Consider the following 18,516-nt stretch of genomic DNA (forward strand, 5'->3'; position numbering starts at 1 on the left):
CGTCTGTTTTTCGATTTTATTCATGGACGAATACCTTTTCTTTCTGTTTTCGAATTTATAATAGTTTTTTTTTCTTATACTCGATAGCAAAGCTCAGGTTCGATCACAACAGTTTCTTTTTTATCAGAAAATATCCTGTGGATTCCGTCGTCAGGCCACGACGCCCTTGACCTTGTCCGTCGTAGGGTGCTGACGTTGCATGATTTGCAATATGAATGGCAGAATTCCGAAAGGGTGGCTTGTTTTCCATTAAGATTTTGTTTCATTGTGTAGCAAATACTAAACTACTGTCTTTTTAATTTCGTTTGTGGTAATAAGCATGGCGTGAAATTTAATGAAAACATATTACTGGATTTCTTCATATCCACGGATATACCAACACGTGGTTGAAGTCGAGAATCAGGATGATTGACAGAAAGCAGTGGCGGATCTAAGCAATCTAATGGGGAGGGTGTACGGGGGGGAGGACGTGTGCCAGGGGGCATGGGGGCGGATGTCGATGTGCCCGAATTTAAATAAGATTTTTGTTTTTTTCAAATATTTTGCCCTCAAACTGAAAACAATTTAATTCTACCAAGCTATTGTTTCTTCCAGTGACCTGAGGAGACTGGACACGTCACTGATTTGAGTTTACAAATGCACGTCCAAACTCTTATAAGGAAATACACGTGGTTTGTGTGATTTGTTCCAAGGCACCCGAACGCGACCTTAGCCAAACATGGACGAGGTCATCATTAATCGTTGTAGTAACACAAAGACGTGCCGTCGTTTAGGGAGAAAGTTGCACAATTACTTATAGTCAACATGATTGTATGCATATATATGAATTCTAACATATATATTGGAAATATACATATATAAATATTCTCTCTATATATATATTACATATTTGTCTATAACGTATGTATACAGTATATATGTATATATACATATATACATACACACACACATATATATATATATATATTTAAATATGTATATATATATTTATATGCATGTATATGTCCATATATTTCATTTGCAGTACTCCTTTTGAGAGAAAGGCAATGAAGGGTAATGATTGCCTCAGTAGTGTGCTAATGAGTCAATGAAATGCCAAAGTGTGGCAAAGTATGTTTCTGACTGGAAGTTTTCCCCGTGTTTAAAGGGTGGTGGAACAGGTTGGCGACCTTATGAGAACTGGGGGGAGGTAGCTGCTGTGTCCTCTGGCATTTGCGGCCTAGTGACCCCTAGATCTTGAAAACCTTGATTTCAAGTCTTAGACACTTCAAGCAAAGCTGATTCAGTATCACATCTGACGTATTAGCTGTGGTTTAATTCTCTTTCTCTGACCACATCAGTTAGGATCTAAAGGAAAGTTAGAAGAAAATGTATAGTTTTTTTGGCCATAAATTGTATGGAATTGTTTATTCCAAGACTAAATTGGATCATTAAAACATTCTGGTGCTTTGGAAAACGTATCAATTGCCACAAGAGGACTGGTGACATCAGTTGATGACGTCAGGCACTTCCTCGCTGGCAAGAGCGCGCATATATAAGCTAGCAAGCACATCCAAGTGCACCTCACACCTCTTGTTGCTTGCGCCTCGAAGAGTCGTTGTATCACGACACAGGTAAGCCCTGAGTATGTCTGGCCCATTTATGGGGAATGGACTTGAATTCGTGCATTTTAGTATCAAATTGTAAAATTTTGGGGGCACGACGTTATAAAAAGGGTTCTTTGATCGGGATTACAAAAAATTTCATGCGCTAGAGAGGTTAATTCCCGAAATTTTAAAACCCCACAGACTTCCTCAGGGAGACCTGACGACCCTTTTGCTGGGGGCACTCGTGTTTTCGCGAGCGGAATGAACACAACAAACATAGCGAAATCCACGGGCGCTCTTCATGAAGGTGCGTCATTCATGGGGTTAAAACCACGATGAGAAAATATTCGAAGCAAAAATAAAAATTGCGAATCCCTTTTGGGCTTTTCCTTCAGGATAAAATTTATATTTTCCATGATTTCTTTGCGGGCAAAACAAATATGCATGGAGTTCTGAGCCACCCGAAGAAGAAAGAAAAAAAAAATGAAGGAAGGGGCCTGGGAAAATGAGGGCCACACCCATCTGAGTAAGTTTTTATTTTTATTTTTTATTTTTAAATAAAAAATAGCATATGTTAACAATCATTTAAGGACTTTATTCTATATTTCTCAAGCAGCCCAAAAGTCTTTGATTTCCTGCGAACTATTTACTAATCCCTTTCTCCCCCCTTTGGCAGCTTCACACCGGGCATTGGCTTCCGACAAGATCCCAACCTAAAGCAGGCGCTTTTTCATCCGAAGAACTCAAAAATATCACCCCCGAAAAGCCGGAAAAAGGGTCGATATGGGGCCTTAAAAGATCTTTGGAGTCCGGGTACGTTTTTCCTTTAAAGCGCAAATCGTCGCTTCATTTTCAGTATATATTTAAATATCTCCCTTCATCTGCGTGCCCCTTTTAGGGGAAACCCCTTTTTTGTTTTTTCCCCTTGGGAAAATTGGCGAGGAGCTCAACGTACCAAAGGGTTAGGGAAAAAAAAATGCGGGTGGAAAAAGTTTAAAATGCTAAACAAATTCAGAAGCAAGAGATTCTTAACAGAACCCTTTTCCCAAGTTGCCTGAGCTGCCCAGAAAACCTGACGGGGATTTTTGGGGAAAGTGTTTTCTTCATCAACAGTTTTGTAAATTTAAATTTATTTCCATTTTTCTTAAAGTGAAAGTCCTTTTTTTTCATCCGAGCTTTTTTGCCTTTCAATGTTACTTTTCCCATCGAGGTCAAAAAATTTCCCTTATGAATTTCCTGCGTCAGAACAAAAAATTAGAACTACCCGAAAGGCACTAAAAAGGGAACTGCCGGGCCCCAAAACTGCCCTTTATTCATAATGTTTTAAAAAAGCATTGATTTGTGAAAGGGGGATCCCTGGCTTTGATTTTTGATTTTTTCAGAATGATCCCCTGAAAAGGGCACTGTTTTTAAAAATTTAAAAGAGTCAGCACATAATATTCCCTCCTTCATGTTTTGATCCCTTTCATAAGTGGGTTTATTCCATACTTTTGGCAAAAAAACGAGGGGGCAGTTTTAAACACCCCCAAAGAATATCCCCGACCCCAAAAATCACACTAAAACTTAGATGCAAAAAATTTTCCCAGCTGGGGGCCCCCGATGGGAAAAGGGCATTCCCCTGGGGTTTTGACGGCGCCCGTTCCCAGGGGAAAGCGCAAAGGAAGGCATCGTCCAAAACAAGGTGCTAAAACAGGGACTTTTACTCCGTTTTTAAGGGAAATCCTAGTTGGTAACTTAAAATTTAAAGCCCACCGCTTTGCCTTTATTACATTTGCCATTATTTTATATAATATATATATATATATTTTTGTATATATATATATAAATAAAAAAGATATAAAAATAAAAAAAAAAAAGTGTGGGGGGGGTTGTTTTCATTAATTTTTTCCAAATTTTGTTTTTACGGGGAACCTTTTTTTCAAAAAAAATGCACAAAAAAAAAATGATAAAAAGGGGACTGACCAGATAAAATAATTAAATTTGATCATCAAGTTTACCAATGAGAGTATTGCTTGTTTAAAACCCGATATAGTTTAAAACCATAAGTTTTGTAAATTTTAAAACTTGATATTGTTATTACCAGAACCAAAACAAAAATCCCCTCTTTTATTTGTGAGAAAGAAAAGTTCCTTACTATTAACAGCCGTCAGAATACTCTTGTGAATGAAGTGTTTTATTTTTGTGTCCAAAGGCGAAATGGAAGGTTTTTCCCGGGTTTATATATCCCCTTTGGTAGGTTTTAAAAGGATTGTGAAAAACATATATATATACATATTTATTTACATTTATATGTCTATATCTCTATATATGTATATCTATACATATCTGTATGTATGAATATGTATTTTTAAAACATATAAAATTTTTCATATACCAATCATACATGTAAAATAGGTGTGTTTTATGTATCCCAATAAGATATAGATGTATAAATGTAAATATACATGTAAAATGTATACATATATAGATGTATTTATATATTTTTTTATATCTATCTATCCATCTATCTCTATCTATCTCTAAAACAAAAACCCATAAAAACAACATACATATATATGATACAGAAAAATATGTATACAAAATAGGCTTTTATACATATATATAATTATATAAAACATTTTATATACATATTTTAAAACACACACATTTTTTCCCCCCCATTTTAAAATATAAATAGATAAACACACACATTTGTATACATATATATACATATATAAACACACACATTTGTATACATATATATATACATATATGTATATGCATTCATATATATACATATATGTATGTATATGTATCCATATATACACATATATATAAATAATATATACATTATAAACATATATATGTGTGTCTATATCTATTATGAATATATATATATATAATATATAATATATTAATAATATATTATATTTACCCAATCCGCTGCTCTTTTGTTGTCATGGGGGAGCTTAGGAGACCAAGGCCCAGTACAGGGATAACCCTTACCTTGAACCTCTGCCCTCGCCTCAACTAACTTTACATGATCTTTTCTTCTCCCCTTTCCTTTTCCTTCTCTTCTTCGTCCCATTCTGTCCACTTATTCTAAGCGTTAACTCGTTTTTACCCTTTTCGCCAAAATACTTTATCATAATGCTATATGACCCTTTATGTCTGGCACGGTTATTTGTTTGAACATTTTGGAAATCCACACACATAGACTTTGAACTAAAAAAAGAAAAAAACAAATCCTTACTTGGGCACTTTGACCCTAAGCCCCACCGTATCATTATAGGATGAATACCCCGCTAATGCCTAAAGATCTTGCCGGGGAAAAAAATTTTTTAAATTTAAGGGAAAATAGACACAAAACACATTTTAAATAAAATTATATATATATAATATATATATATAATTAATTTTTAAAAAAATTTTATTATATATATATATTAAAATATATATTATTTATTTTTATATATATTATATATATAATATATATATATATTCGGGGTTAGAAAATATTAGTTTGGAGGCATTTATCGCATGATTCTTATTTACTTTATCATTGTAGGGTAGAGTGCACAGTAGGTGGAAATCTAAACACGTCTGCATTGCTATTTCCACAAAGACAAATATTTATTTATTGGACTTTAGTTGTCTTGTACATGTTTTTTTTACATTAAGTTTAAAATTCTCCCAAATTTTTGCTGCTTCTTCTAGAACCTGGGGCAGATTTGGGGAACACGTCACCGTTTGGGTTTAAAAATCAAGTTCAAACTTTTTAAAAAAGGGAAATACGAGTGGTTGCGTAATTTGTTCCAAGGAAATGGAACGCGACCTTAGCCAAACATGGACGAGATTATCATTACTGTTTGCAGTAATACAAATACGTGCCGTCGTTTAGGGAGAAAACTGCCATGTTCTTACTTTCCCAAAAGGGATTTTGGGGATAAATACACACATATATGTAAAAATCCCTACGTAGTGTTTGTGTGGGTGTATTATACACCACATATATAAAATGTTTTGTATGTGTCTGTGGGGTTTTCTATTTTGTTTTGTTTTTTTATATATAAAAAAAATTCCCTTTTTCCTCTTTTGAGAGAAAGGCAAAAAATTTTGGAAAAGGGATCGCCTCAGTAGTGTGTAATGAGTCAATGAAAGGGCCAAAAGGGTTGTGGAAAGTATGCTTCGGACGGGGAAAGTTTTCCCCGGGGTTAAAAAAAGTGTGGGGGAAAATAGGTTGGGGGGCCCCTTTTGGGGAAATTTGGGGGGAGATAGCTCATGTGTCCTCGGGCATCTCCCCCCCTAAGGACCCTAGATCAAAAAAACCTTTGATTTAAAGTTTTTAACACTTAAAATTTGGTGCTGGGATCTAGTGAGAGAGAATGAAAACTTAAGGAACAAAAGTGATCAGATGTACAAGTTCTCATTCGCTAGTTTTTTCCTTTATATAGAGGATTGTAATGGCACTGAGCGATCGCCTTCAAAGCCGTTTTTTTAAAATATGCCCCCAAATTCTCAAAAATTATGAATAAAAGTTTCTACTAAGCAAAGCTGATTCAATATCGCATTTCACGTATACCTGCCTTTTTAGTACTTTTTTCTCTGACAATATCACTTGGGACCTAAAGGGAAAGCAAGAACTAAAACTAAATCTTTTTGTGCCATCAGTTGTTTGAAATTGTTTATTCGAAGACTAAATTAGATCATTAAAACATTCTAGTGCCTTGAAAACATATCATGTGGCCACAACAGGACTGGTAACGGTTTCGGTTTCGGTTTCCTGTCAAAGATCGCACCGCTGCCACCAATATGTGACAGGTGTGTTAAGATCCCGTCCATATAGGGTCAATCTAGACGAACGGTTCACGAATAAATCATATATATAATACACAAATGTAGGCAGATATATACAAGATATGAAATAAACAAGAAATAGGGGTTATGAATACCCCCCCAAATTTAAAAACCCAAAAAGCTAGTGGCACAAAAGGCAAGTCACGAAGCTCAGCATTATTCTGCAGACGAAATAATGGGCTTAAAGAGGTCATTCGAATTCCCCAACTACCTGTGCGTTTGTCCAACTGACGGATTTTGGGACGGGGGGGTCAAAATCTTCCGGGTTCCCTTTCAGGTCAGGTCAGTTCTAAAACCCTTTTAAGAAGACTTTGGTAGTATAAAAACTAATGGGGTATTTTTTTTTTTGTACCAAAAACGCCACCAACGTAAACATCCCCACACACACTATATTGTGGGGTGTGGTGTTTACGTTTTTGTGTTTAGGGCAAAGGGAAAATAAATCCCCGTCGATTTTTAAACAAAGGCCCGCTTTTCCTTTCCCTTTGGGGGACAGAAAACCCCAGCCACTTGTATTTCCTTGTAAGAGTTTGAACGTGCATTTGAAAACCCTAAAACGGTGATTTGGCCCAGTTGCTCAGGTCCGGGAAGTGCGGCAAAACTGATAGAATTAATTTTTGTCACCCAATTTGGGGCCAAAAAAATAACAGAAAAAAAGTAAAAGCTTATTAAAATTCGGGCATGAAGACATCCGCCCCCTGCCCCCTCGCACACGTCTTCCCCCCTTACTCCCTCTCCATGAGATGATTTCGATCCGCCAGCGGTTTCCGTGAATCATCCTGATTCTCGACTTCAAGCACGTATTGTTGACTGAAGCTCGATTGAAAACAAGCCACTTCTTGCATGCATAAAGACATATATATATATATATAATATATATATTTTAAAATTATATATATATATATATATATATATATTATAACATATATATGTTGTATGCATCCCAAAAAGTGGCTTGTTTTAAATTTAAATAAAAATTTTATATATAATATATTATATATATTTTATATAAAATATATATATAATATATATTTTTTATATATATATTTGTATGCTTACGGGATGGGGAAAATAAAACCCCTTTTGAATTGCCCCGGGGGACTTTGCACGGGTGTTGTATTTTTTTAATGGTAAAAAACCCTATACCTACAGTAAAAACATTCTTTTTTTGGAAACGAAAAAACCGTTTTTTTTTTTTTTTTCGATTTTATAATTTTTTCTCTTATACTCGATAGCAAAGCTGGGTTTCCCGTCGCAAATTTTCTTTTTGATCAGAAAATATTATGTGAATGCCGTCGTCGGGCCCGGGGGACCCCCTTTGGCCTTTTTCCGTCGTGGGGTTCCCCTAAAGGGTTTGCATGATTTAAATTAGGGAATTTGGCAAAACTCCGAAAGGGGGTTTTTTTCCACAAACTTCTTTTTTTCATTTTTTTTAAGGATATCCAAAACTATTTTTTTTTAAATTTTCGTTTGGGGGGCAATAAGCATGGCGTGAAAGTTTATGAAAAAATATTACTGGATTTCTTTATATCCACGGATTCCCAAAGTGTTGAAGTCGAGGGGAAACGGATGATTGGGCGGAAAACCCCTGGGGGAACTAAGCAATTTTAATGGGGGGGGTGTAAAGGGGGGAGGAGTGTGGAGGGGCATGGGGGGGGGGATGTCGGTGTTTCCCGAATTTGAATAAGATTTTACTTTTTTTAATTATTTTTGGGCCCCAAACTGAAGGCAGTTTAATTTAACCCAAGGGTATTTCTTCTTTCAGTGCCTGAGCAAGACTGGAGAAAGTTTACTGATTTTAGTTTACAAAAAAAACGTCCCCAAAATCTTATAAAGGAAAAAACACGTTTTTTGTGTGATCTGTTCCTAGGCCCCTGGAAAAGCGACCTTTGCCCAAACATGGACGAGGGCATCATTAAAACGTTGTAGTAACACAAACAGTGCTGTCGTTTAGGGAGAAAAAATTTCACAATTTAAATTTCAGTCCCGCATTGTGTGTGTTTGTGTGGGGATTTAAAAAAAAATTTAATTTAAAAAACTATTCTTTTAAAATTATATATAAATTTTCCCTTTATATAGATATATATTCCCTTTTAAACCCAAAGTATGTAACATATACTATTTACATATATGTCTTAAGTATGGGATATAGTAATATATGTATATATATGCAAAATATATACATATATAAATAAAACACATAAAATTTTAAAAATTTCATATATGAACCCTTTTCATTTTTTGACAAATGTAGCCCAAAATATGTAAAAATTTCAATATTTCATTTGCAGTACTCCCCTTTTTAAAAGGGAATGAAGGTAATGATTGGGCCCCAAATAGTGTGCTAATGAGTCAATGAAAAGCCCAAAAGGGGCCCAAAGTATGTTTTTGACTGGAAGTTTTCCCCCTGGGTTTTTAAAGGGGGGTGGAACAGGTTGGCAACCCTTTTAGAACTGGGGGGAGGTAGCGCTGTGTCCCCCTGGCTTTGCGGGCCCAGTGACCCCTAGATTTGAAAAACCCTTTATTTCAAGGGCCCCTTTGGAAAAACTTCAAGCTTTGGGGCTTTTGGGGTCTAGTGAGAAAAGAAAGAAACCTTTGGAACAAAATATAAAATGTACAAGTTCTCATTCGCTAGGTTTTTTTTTAATAGAGGATTGTAAGGCACTGAACGGTTTACCTTTTAAAGCCGGTATTTAAAATCGGGAAATAATTCTCACAACTAGGGAAAAAAACAGCTTCTACCAAAAAAAAGTTTCTACTCCGTAAAGCTGATCAGTATCCCACTTCAGTATCCTCCTTTTTTGTACTTTCTTCTTGACATCCCGTTGGGGGTCCCAAAGGAAAACAAAAAAAAAAAAATGTACATCTTTTAGGGGCCATCAGTGTTTGGAATTGCTTATTTTGGAAAAATAAATTGGGTCATTTAAAAAATTCTTGGGAAAAAGTAAACTGTTGGGCCCCAACGGGTGGGGGGGTCAGTTTTTATGCTTTCAAATACTTTCCCCGCCGGCAAGAGGGGCCCCCATTATAAACTAGCAGCACACCAAGTGGGATCTCCCCACCTCTTTTTGCTTGGGGCCCACGAAGAAGGGGTTTTTATCACGAAACAGGAAGCCATGAGATGTTTGGTTTACTTTAAACGGGAATGGACTTGAATTCCCTTGGGATTTTAGTATCCCATGAAATTTTTTTTTTTCAGGGGCGCTTAAAAAAAAGGTCTTTGTCTGGATTAGGCAACATTTAAATCGCGCTAGAGAGGTTACAGTTACGAAAATTTTATAACCCCAGACTTTCCCTCATGAAGACGCTGACCATTTCCCGTTGCTGGCGGCATCGCGGAGTCGCGAGCGGAAAGGATCACAAAAAAAACATAAAGAAATCCAAGCGCTCTTTTATGAAAGGGGCGTCATTTAAACGGCCCAACACGAAGCAAATTTCGAAAACAAAAAAAACACTTCGAATGCCCTTTTGCTTTTTTCCTTTTAGGAAAAAAATTTTTATTTTTCCCTGACTTCCTTTTCAGCTAAAAAAAAATGCATGGAGATTTGATGCCATCCGAAGAAAAAAATGAGGTAGCATGAAAAAAAAAATGAAAAGGGAAAGCCCTCGGAAAAAGAGGGCCAACCTATCGAGTAAGTTTTTTTTTATTTTTTTTAATTTAAAAAAAAGCATAGTTTAAAAAATATTTAAAGGGGCTTTATTCTATATTTTTCAAAAACCCGACATTAAAGTCATTGATTTTCCTGCGAAAATAGTTAATAATTTGCCTTTCTTTGGCCCTTTGGGCACTTCACACCCTGGGATTCTTCCCCACCAAAAATTCCCAACCTAAAGCAGCGCTGGCATCCCCAAGAACTCAAAAATTCACGGCCCAGACCGGAGAAAGTTCGATATGCGCCTTACAAGATCATGGAGGGCCCCGGTACTGTTTTTTTTACTCACGAGCTAAACGCGGGAAACGTCCCATTTGTTTTATTTTAACTTAAATTTCTCAGCTTATCATGCTGGTTCTTTTGAGGAACCCTTTGTTGTCTTTTCCTTTAGGATGGGGGAGGAGCTCAAGTACCTAAGGTTTATGGAAATGCTGTGGACAAAAAATTAAAGCTACACAAAATTTTAGAAGCAAGAGAGTTTTTAAAAAGAAGCCATTTCCAAAATTGCCTGAGCTGCCCAGACAAAACCCGACGTGGGTATTGGGGGTGATTTCTTCAGTTTGACAAATTTTGTGAAAAACTTTTTTCATTTTTTTTCAAAGGGAAGTCCTTTTTTTTCATCCAGCTTTGCCTTTTAGATGTTACCCTTTCACGGGTCAAGAAGTCCCTTTGAACTCCTGCGTCATGAAAATGGTATGAACTAGCTGAAGGGCACTAACCAAAGGGAAAGTCCCGGCCAAAACTGGGCCTTATTCATAAAGTTCTTTAAAAACACTGACTTTGTGAAATAAGGGTCCCTGACTACTGACTTGATATTCGCTTAGAATGATACTCTGATAAGGGATTTTTAAAATTTAAAAAGGCAGCATATAATGTAAATTTTTCCTTCATAATTTTTTACCTTTATTTTTTGGCTCCCAAAAGATTTGCAAATTTTGGAAAAAATTTCCCCTAAAAAATTTATACCCCCAAAGCAAATACACCCAAAAATCACCCCACAAATAAATTCCCCCCCCCGCAGACCCAGGGGCGGAAAGGCTCCACTCGGGGCACGGCGTCCGAGGGGCTGTTTAAAAATAATTTTTTTTTTTCATAACAAGAAACGTTTAGTCTCATATTTACCTGCTATCAAGATCCTCTGATGTTCTCTCAAGATCCTTTGATGATCTTTCAAGATCCTATAATGATTTTTCAAGGCCCTCTGATGTTCTCAAGGTTATCTGATGTTTTCTCAAAATCTTCTAATATTCTCAAGATTCTCTGATGTTCTCAAGATTCTCCATTGTTCTCAAGATCATCTGATGTTCTCTCAGGATCCTTTGAAAATTTTTCAAAAATTCTTGGGTGTTTTTTTCGAGATTCTCTGATGTATTCTATGATGCACCTCTTTTTAATTTTGAATTCCCCGCCGGGAGAACTTCGATCTACTTTCATTGATGAGTTAGAGGCATTTACAGCTTCTTCATACTGTGACTCTTCTGCCTTCTTATAAACACAAAATTGATCCAAACTCACTACACTATCTAGACGTAATATCTTTGATAATAGCCTTACGAATGCTAGGCTAGTAGATTTCTAGCAAATTTTTAAATTTTGTCCCTGGCCCCGGTTTACCCGAGGGTGACACTTAAAAACTTTTTCCCAAACATCTATCACATGCTTTCTTAAACCCATTTCGGGAAAATCCCAAAATTTAAAACTATTTGCCAAATGGGTTCCAATAGGTGTTGGTGCCCCCTGTAGAATTTTAAGGGGTTCCTTTTTAAAAAGGGAGAGTTCTCCCAGCAGGTTTTTGTAGGGTTTTTCCTCCATATAAAAAAAACATCTTTTTTTTTCTTATCCCCCCCTTTACTCTAACTTCTCTTGGGAAGATTCGCCCGATTGGGGGGGGGAATTCAACATAACATGTTTCCATTATAGTCTAATACGGGGGATCTCGAGTTCACTGTAGCGAAGTCAAGAGCCCTTTGGGGGCACTGAAAACGGCCCGGGGGGTATTTTTTGAAAATTTGATTACATAAACATGGATTTTACCTTTTTAGAACCTCATTTGGTTATATATTGTATATATTTTATATATAATTTTATATATATATATATATATAAATATAATACTTATATATATAAATATATAGATAGATAGTAGATATGGATATAAATTAGATATTTTTATGTCTTATCCTTTATTTAGGGGATAAAAAAATATTTTTATTTTATATCCAAAATATAATATAATTTTATATTATATATATAAAATATATATAATATATATATATTTTCCAAAATATATATATATATATATATATATATTATATTATATATTTAAAAGGATATATATGTGTGTGTTGGGGTTGTGTGTGTGTTTGGGTTGCATAAAATATCATGTGTGTTTGTTTTGTGTACTTATATCTAAAAGTTTTTATGTGTGTCTGTGTTTTGCGGGTGCGCGTGTGGGGTTTGGGGTTGGTTTTGGGGGTGTTTTTGTGGTGTGTGTGTGGTTTTTGTGTGTTGTGTGTGTGGGGGGTGTGGGTTGTGTGTGTGTTTTTGGTGTTTTGTGTGTGTGTGTGTGTGTGTGTGTTTCACGTGTGGTTTCGTGTGGGTGGGTGTGTCTTTTTGTTTTTTGTGTGTGTATTTTTGCGTGTGTGTTTTTGGGGCGTGTGGGGTTTTTTTTGTTTGTTGTGTTTTGTATGGGAATATATATTATTTTTATATTCTATAATATATTATATAATTTTATATAATTTTTATGTATGTATGTATGATGTTTATATACATATTATTAAAGCATGTAAAATTTTGTATGTATAAAGTATGTGTATATATAAAAAAGACACACACATATTAGATATGTCATACTTGTATATGTATAGTAAAGTTTTGTTTTGTTTTATATAAAGTGCGGGGGTGTGTGTGTGTGTGTGTGCGTGTGGTGTTGGCTTGTATGGGGGTTTTAAAATATATTCCCTACATACACACACACACACACACACACTCACGCATATGTGTGTGTATTTTATATATATATATATATATAGTATATTATATATAAAATTAAAATTTTTTATGTTTTTTTTTTTTTTGTTGTTGTTTTTTTTTTTTTTTATTATTTATTATATATATATTTTTTACAAATAAATAAAAAATTTTTTTCTTTATTTTTATTATATATACAAAAAAAAAATATATAATATAAATAAATATAAAATTTTTTTTTTTTTTTATTTTTATTTTTTTATTATATAATATAGTTTTAAAATAAATAAAAATATCAATAAAATATATAATATATTATATATAAATATATCAAAAATATATTATATTTTACACAAAAATTTATTTATTTTTTTTTAAATTTTTAAAAACCCCTTCCTTTTTTCCCCCTGAATTAAATAATATAAATTAAATTTTTCCAACATCACTGAAAACTTTTCTTGTTTGGGTTTTGGAGGGCCCCTTTTCCCCCCTTCCCCCTCTTCCTTGGGGCCTTAAAGTGGGGAACCCCCCGGTTGTATTTTAGGGCCCTTTAAAACCTTTTTTAATTTCCCCCCTTTTTTTCCCCTTGCCTCCCTGACCCCCGGCCTTTGGGGCAAATTTTCGAAAAAAAATGTTAAAAAATGTCGTAAAAGAGGCGAACCAAGAGGGAAACAAAAAATGCGAAGTCCAGCAAGGCCGCTGCAGTGGCGCCCCACCCCCTTTCCATGCCCCCTCCACCCATGATACCCATCACCATTTAGCTGAGTTCGCATATTCGCAGCTACGATGGTTGCCGGCCGGTGAGCTTAACTTGGGCACAGGGGGAGGGGAGGCGAGAGGCCGAGAGGGAAACAGAGACAAAGTGGGGTGGCTCTATTTGTGTGTAATATGTGTGTGTGTGTTGATATATGTATCATAAAATTACAATATGATACGTATATACACATGTGTGTGTGTGTGTGTGTGTGTGTGCGTGCGTGCGTGCGTGCGTGCGTGCGTGCGTGCGTGTGTGCGTGTGCGTGCGTGTGCGTGCCTGTGTGAACATATATATATATATAAAAGCATATATGTGTGTGAATCTCTTAATCTTTCTCTTTATAAATTTTTAATATATTTAATATATATATATATATGATATAATATATATAAAAAAAAAAAAAACATGTGAGTGTGTGTGTATATCTACACGTCATCATCAAATAACAGAATATCCAATATTAACCGCTGTGGTACACCATGACTTCCAGTCTTGTGCCATCCGTTGGATTTCTTTGATGTTGTCTAAGTATCTCGTTTTAGGTCTCTCTTTGCCTCACTCTCCAACAACTTTTCCATCAATAGATCTGTCTCCAGGATTTGTTTCCTCATTAAATGCGCAACGAATACTGATACTGATGTTAACAATCTTTCCTCGCATCCCATTTTTAATAAACATTCATTTATTTTCTTTCCTGAAAAGAAAGTAGTCGACGGTAACACATTTCGAAACTTGAAACCCTCCTTTTTGTCCCTTATCACACCAGCTTTTCCGAGTCGTAGGTAGCTATTTGGAAAAAATAAGAGTTCACATCATCATCAAAGGGGGGAAAAGCCGCCGGGGGGCATGGCCCATCCACCCTCGCTTCCAAAACCCTGAGGGTCCCTCGAGCGAGTCTCCAGGGAAGGCCCCCGGCCCATTTTCTAAATTTCCCCAGGGCTCGTAAACCCTTTTCCCACAGGCCCCTCCACCAGGGTTGTCTCGCAAGAGACAACCTGATGGGGGGGTCATCTACGGGGAAAAGAGTAGGGGTCCATTAGCCTGAGTTTGCGATCCCGGATTATGAGTAAAAATCCCATGCCAGCATCACGGTGTAACCATCGGTTGGACACATGGTCCTGTCAACTGTGCCCCATGATCCGGCGAAGGGACTTGTTACAAAAGACGAGACTCCAAGACACTAGATAGCGTCCTGGTTTTGGTTCCATAGAGCAAAACTGGCAGTATCAAGTCCTTGAAGACACGTAGTTTGCTCCTTTGCATGGTCCACATCTCCAATTGCTCTTTTGATCGTTTCATGGCTCCTGTTGCCAGACCAACCCGTTTTGCTTTTTGGTCTGACAGCCCAGAGATATGGACTACGCTACCATGGTATGTAAAACTCTCTATAAAGAGTTCATCAGTCTCTTATTTGCTGTCATCGATAATCTTTTATCTTTCCACATACTTGTTAGTGAAATCATCGCGCTATTGGCAATACCCAACCTTCGTTTTATGCCATTTGTATCATCACAATAATTTGCAATCACTTAATCTAGATCAATAAAATTCTTAATAGTGTCTATGCTTTGGGTGATGTTAAAAGAATCTGTTCTTTGTCATTTCCATTTTCATTCTTAGAAATTTTCATAATCTTGGTCTTACTTGCGTTTAAAGGGAGTCCAAACCCGATTACTTGTTAGATTTACTTTATTCACCAGATCTTGGAGTCCATTCATACTGACAGCAATTAGAACGACGTCGTCTGCATATCTTAGGTTGGTAATTATTCTGCCACCAACTTTAACACTACCAGCAAAGTCTTTGAGCGCCTCTCTCATTATCTGTTCTGAGTAGGTGTTAACAATGCAAGAGAGTATCCACCTTGCCCAAAAACCTTTTCTATATAAACCTTCGGGGGCCATGTGTGGTTCTCACCGCTGCATTCTGTCCGCCGTACAAATTCTTGATTAGTTTGACAACATGAGTCGAAACCCCATTACAAGCGTGGCATTCCAAAGCATTTCTTGTGAAATCATGTCAAATGCTTTGTTGTAATCGATAAACTAAAGGTGACTCTTGTTGTTAGACTCTATTCTTCTCAATGACCAATTTCACGTATTTCTTTCTCTAGTTTTATGTCCTTTATCCCTGCGATGACTTTAAGGAGGCCCTTGCTGCAGTGACTCATTAATGGTATTTTTCTGTTATTATTACATTGTTGAGCATCACCCTTTTTGGAACAAAGACTGACTTGACCCAACCATCTGGCCATTGTTTTTTTTCATCCGGGTAATGAGGTGCAAAGCTTATGAAAGAATCTTGTTACATTTTCGCCACCCCTTTTTATCAATTCTGCCGTGATATTATCCAAACCTGAACTTTTATTATTTTTTAGTTCTTTAATAGCCTTGTTGACTTCGGAAAACAACTTTTACTTCTATGCGTTGGCATTGATCAATAATGTGGTTTTCTTTATCCTTCCTCATCATTTGTTGAACAATTGCACTCTGCCGCTTATAATTTTCTACTTCGGCTTGGTTGTTAACGCCTTTTGCTTTTACTTCTCTTCTTTTCTCAACCTCCTCAAGAGTTTCTTTCGAAATCCTTTGCCTGTTTCTCTTTCTCTGTTTTACAGTAGTCGAGTTCGCTGTGACACTAGTCGAGTTTGCTCTTTCCCATAAGGAATTTTGTATTTTTTCCTTCGGTTTCGTTGGTGTAACAGTTTTCTCAAAAAGGGTTTTAAAAATTTGATGAATAGTCATTTTCTTTGTTGAATAATTATATATGGCCGGAGCATGTGGTTTCTGTAACTTCGTGAGTCTTATCATTATATCAGTTACTAATAGTGTGATCACTATGACAATCGACTGCGGGCCTGGTTTTCTTATTCTTTAAACTTTCTTTCCATTTTTGTTAATCATGATATAATCAAATTGGTTTTGCGTCTTTTTATTAATCCACGTATAAAGATGCTTATGATGGCGTTCAGTGTGTGGGCAGTAATAACGTTGTTATTGGATTAGAGTTCTATAAGGCTTGTGCCACTGATTTTTTCTCCAATTCCATAGGTACCACAACAATCCGATGTACGTGTTCCGCGTTTAAATCACCCATAACATTTTTGATGTCTCTGTTGGAAAATTTTTCACATTTTTTTTCGTCGCGGCCCCTTAGTAATCCAGGCGATGGCCGAGGTGGCATGCGGTTTGGTTCCTACTCTCTATATCATGGAGAGTAGTTAGGGGGAGAGAAATGGCAAAGTAGAGGCCCAAAGGCTTTGTTCGCAAATCCTGCTAATTAGCGGGTTATCTCTGCCGATTTTCCATTTACGCTGAACTTACGTCAAACATAGTCTCACTAAAGCCAACCAATTCAACAATCGCATTATTCTAGCCTTCCGTGAGAAAATCCACTGTCCTGTTGCCGACAGCTTCACCATGACCCTGGCTTGGGAAGCTTGTAGGATTCTGTCCTAATTCAAAGGAACCCTTGGTTGCAGTTTAATGTTGCACCCAGGACATTATATCTACACACAAAAAAACCCAAAAACCCCCCACCCACCAAAAATAAAAAAACCCCAAAAATATATATATATATATATAATATATTTTATAATATATTTTTAATATATATATATATAAATTTTTTATATAAAATAATATAATTATTAAAATATAAAGGGATGTATAAAAAATAAAATAATATATATATTATATATAATATATATATTATATATATATAATATATATATATATAATATAAAAATATTATATTTTATATATTATATATAAATATATATATATTTATGCCTGTGTGGGTGTGCGTCTGTGTGTGTGTGTTTTGTGTGTGTGGTGTGTGTTTATATATTATATTAATATTTTTATATATATTTTTATTATATAATATATATATATATATATACATTTATACATGTGGTCAATGTGTAAATATATATATAATAATTATAATATATATATTGTATTATATTAATATATTATATTATATATAATAATGTAATATATATTTTTTTTTTTTTTATTTTTATATATATAGAGGATATATATATATATGTGTGTGTGTGTGTGTGTGTGGTTGTTTTTGTGGGGTGTGGTGTGTGTTGTGTGTGTGTGTGTGTGTTGGGGTGTGTGGTTGTGTGTGTGCGTGTGTGTGTGTGTGTTGTGTATGTGTGTTTTGGTGTGTGGTGGTGGTTGTGTGTTTCTGTCTGTCTTAGTAATTATATATATAATTAAAATATATATATTATAATATATTTTATATATTATATATATATACATAATATAGTATGATATGCATATATATATGTATTTAAACCACGCACGCACCACCCCACACAACCACACACACACACAACACCACACAACACACCACACACACACCCACCACCACACACGCCCCACACACCCCACACACATACACACACACAATATATTATACATATTTTATTAATATATAAATTTTTATCTTTTAAAAAAATTTTTTTAAATTTTAATAATTATATATATTTGTGTGTGTGTGTGTGGGGGTGTGTGTGTGTGGTGTTGTGGTGTGTGTGTGTGTGGTTATTTTATATATATATATATATATATATATATATATTTAAATATATATTACAAAAGTAGGTATGTGGGTAGGTTTAAAATAACATATTACAACAGTGCATTTTTTAATATATATATAAAAAATTTTTTTTTATATATATATTAATATA

At 35.4% G+C, this 18,516-nt stretch overlaps 1 protein-coding gene and 1 pseudogene across 7 annotated transcripts in view; one reads left to right on the plus strand and one right to left on the minus strand.

The window, feature by feature from the left end:
• Nucleotides 1-18,516, minus strand: part of LOC119571534 — a 33,490-nt gene that overhangs the window by 14,555 nt on the left and 419 nt on the right. The window lies entirely within an intron of this gene.
• Nucleotides 1,564-18,516, plus strand: part of LOC119572527 — a 60,998-nt pseudogene continuing 44,045 nt past the window's right edge.

Source organism: Penaeus monodon, chromosome 4 (assembly GCF_015228065.2).
Source record: "Penaeus monodon isolate SGIC_2016 chromosome 4, NSTDA_Pmon_1, whole genome shotgun sequence".
Classification (NCBI taxonomy): Eukaryota; Metazoa; Arthropoda; class Malacostraca; order Decapoda; family Penaeidae; genus Penaeus; species Penaeus monodon.